The sequence below is a fragment of the Charadrius vociferus genome, unplaced genomic scaffold (assembly GCF_000708025.1).
Source record: "Charadrius vociferus isolate BGI_N301 unplaced genomic scaffold, ASM70802v2 scaffold783, whole genome shotgun sequence".
Lineage (NCBI taxonomy): Eukaryota > Metazoa > Chordata > Aves > Charadriiformes > Charadriidae > Charadrius > Charadrius vociferus.
The window spans coordinates 44,962-48,446 of record NW_009647834.1 but is presented as its reverse complement, the minus strand read 5'-3'; positions in this window follow the sequence as shown (position 1 = coordinate 48,446).

Here is a 3,485-nt window from a genome sequence, read left to right as displayed (position 1 = left end):
TCAGCAGGTCGGTCTCTGGGCTGCCCCGGGGGGGTGAGGGGAGCAGCGCGGGGTATTTAATGCTTTAATGTTCTGTTTCTTGGGGCTTTGGGGAGCGGTTCTGCCGCAGGTGCCAAGGTAAAAAGCCTTGAGAGGCAGCGGGGGTGGGAAGGAGCTGCTGCGACCGAAGGTTCATCAGTGTCCGCGGGGTGCTGTCAGATCTCAGCTTCGTTTAAATTCTGAAGTTTATAAGAGTTTAGAACCGAACTCCAGTGAGATCCTACTAAACTAAACTGTTCCCATAACCCGGCAGGGCCTTGGCTATTGTAGCTCTTATAAAATAAAACTTCGGCAGCGGTGTCAACATAAACTTAAGGTGGCCATCCCTGCGCAGCGTGTTGCCGTGCACGATACGAGCAAATGCATCCCCACAGTGTGCAGGAAAGGAGAGTGGTGGAGGGGCTTGTTTGCATATTCATAACCGGTACTACTAAATACACTTAAAGGTTCAGGGTGGTAGCAGATAGATCTTTCTGTTAGCTACGAATAAATCATAGCTGAGTATTGCCCTTCAAAAGGTACTTCAAGAACAGCAGACTTTTTTTTGGTTTTGTTGCTTTGGATGTAGCCTGAAAGTGAAGCTCAGGTCAGGGAGGAGAGATGTCTGTTTCTTGAGGCTTCGAGTAGTAAGACAGGGTTTGAATGGATGAGATGAGTGGCAAAGCCAAGTCTGTGGCAGGCGTATTCTCTTCTACAAAGGAAAGTAAGGATCCTCTGGGAAGTGAGGATTAATAACAGTTTTTACCTGCAATATTGTCTTTTAACCTGACTTCCCTTCAGAAGTCTTAAAAATACCCTTTGGGGTGGGCTGCTGCTTGATTGAAATGATCTTGTCGGAAACTCTCCTGCTGCATTCAGACCCCTCCTGTGAAGTTCCAGCAAAAGTTAGTGGGTGCAAGCCCGTGTATCCAATGGCTGCAGCACCTCCCAGCCCAGAACAGCTTCTAAAACTTAATTTATAGCTTGAGATGTAAAATCTTGACTGGCAACTTCGAGTAGAAAAATGTCCTCGGGCCTGTTGGTGAATGTCTGGAAACTGCCTGTGTTACCTGGAGCTCAGGATGTTCATGCAAAGGAGCTTCTCATCCTTCCCCACCACTGCCTCTATGTTTCTTCTTGGAGTTTGAAGCAGGCATTTTTCTGACAGCAAGAATTTAATACTTCCCTCGTTTGAATTATCCTGATGTAACTTTTTCTTCGCTTTTAAAGTAGTTTACTTAGGCTGCTTTTTCATTGTTTTAGGTCAACAGGACTAAATGATGGCGGCATAACATTGTTGCCCCTTTTTGTATAGTGCAGGTTGAGGGTGCTGTGGTTTGTAAGCAGTTGTGATATTGGTCTTGTGTTGTTAGAAATGCTTATCAGTGCGTTCTTCGTTTGCTATGCAAATGGCATGTCTAAATGCCTCTATAGTGCTATTTAGCCTGTGGAGCAGTATGTAACGCTTGATTCTTAATAAAACTTTTGTGGCTGACGAATTTAACTAGTTATTTGGCTATTTTGCTTTGTTTGCTTGTGTTCAGGAGAGCAAACATGAACTTTGTAAAGGGGAGCTTGATCATTAAAATAGTTACTGCAATAGTGAAAGTACTGATTCCTTCAGGCTTTCAGCTTTAAGCTATTTTGCTAGTGAGGTCCAGATAAACTCAAGTTTGCTCAGCAAATCAGACAGCGCTGTTTGATTCTGGAGCAAAGCACATGTTGGGAAGGATGAGCTTGTTGGAATTTTATAGCCCTCTAATTGTCTCTGACTATTTCTGGTTGTCTTTAACCTATAACTCGTGGGTCAAGTTTGAGTTGTCTTAGTCGAAGAGTTAATCCCTGTTTTAAGAACTGTTACAAAGGACTCTCTGACTTCAGTGACAGACTGTTGAACTTGGTCAGTCCGCTCTTAAGGAAATCTGAATGGCTCAGCATATCTAAATCGGGTTGAAGAGGACTTAAAGTCCCCGAAACCTCAGATTTTTTGGGTGAAAAGATCAGGAGGAGGTAGAGTTGAAATTAACGTGTTTTGAGAACTGGACTGAGGAATAGGTGGATTCTCTTTACATCAGGGCATGGAGAGCCTAAAAGGAATCCTGATCTTCGACTGACCCCAGTGAAGGACAAGCATGCTGCAGGACTCTTAATTTTCCCCAAAGAGGATTTTTGCTTTTCCCTTCCCCCTCCCCAGCCAGCCCCATCAGCGAAGCTGTTGCACATTCCAGTAGTGATATCACATCACTGGCTCTTGGTAGCTAAAACAGAAGGGAGCGAGCCAATGGTGGCTGCAGCACCAGGCAGCCAAATAGCTGCATGGGTAAGCGTTTTACTAGCACAGCGTGTACTGTGTGCGAAGCGCCCGGCCAGGGGACGGTGGCAGGCTGGGTTTAAGACAGCTCTGAACAAGAACTGGCTCTGCGTATGCTTATTTGTAATAAACACTCAAATAACCTGTGTGAGAACATAACAGCAGCAGAGCAAACATGCAAAACAGAGCTGTGTGAGTGACAGGACAACAGAACTTGGCCACTTTTCCAGGGTTTAACAGCAGCTGGGGTCATTCCAGGGCTGTAGAGGAAAAGCCTTGAGTTGCTGCTTATTTGACAGGACTTTTTATGTAGCTGTTCTTCTTCTGTAAGCACAACTGTTTAGTTTCCTTTTCCCTCTGTTGCCTTCTGAGCAAATGAAGGGATTTTTATCTTTTTTTTTTTTTTACTGCAAGACCATCAAAGTGACACCTTCAATGTAAGGATCTGTTCTTGGCTACTTTCTGGTAGCAGTTCAGAGCTGTCTTTTTATACAGCGTGTACAAGTAATTAAAGTACTTTTATGTATCTGTTATAACCAACTTAATTTGTATTTAAGAAATATGGATTACTTAGGCTTCTCTTTCTATGGTATCAGCTGAAATCACAAAGTTGTACTGGACACGCTTTTTCTAGAAGAGAATCCTCTAGAGACATTAATAGGTCTGTATCTGTAGCTTCTGTCAAGGAAGAACTTTTATGCTCTGTTGTAAAGTGAGTGCTTAAGCCCTTAAGAATAGGCTCTATAGAGTGTTGTAAAATGCATTGCGTATCTGAGTTTCAGAAGAATTTGATTCTCTCCTCAAAGTTAAGGAACCCCTTCACAAATAGGAGATAGAAGAAACAAAATTTCCATAAGCGCTGCTAATTATGAAGTGACACTCTTTACATTTACAAGGAAACCAGTGTTTAATGCTGATATACTGGGCCAGATGAAGAGAGAGACTTTAGATTTTGAAACACTTCAGAAATGCCTAAGAATGCTTTGTCTCTTGCATGGAATGTTTTTTTTTTGTTCACTCAAAGCAGTGGCTCTGATGGCTTGACAAAGTAAGAGGTAATGAGAGGATGAATGTAGACGTGACCAGAGTTTTTCTTTTCAGTTATAAGTAGGTGATAGCAATAAGAAATTATGTGCAAAACTGACATACTGTACCC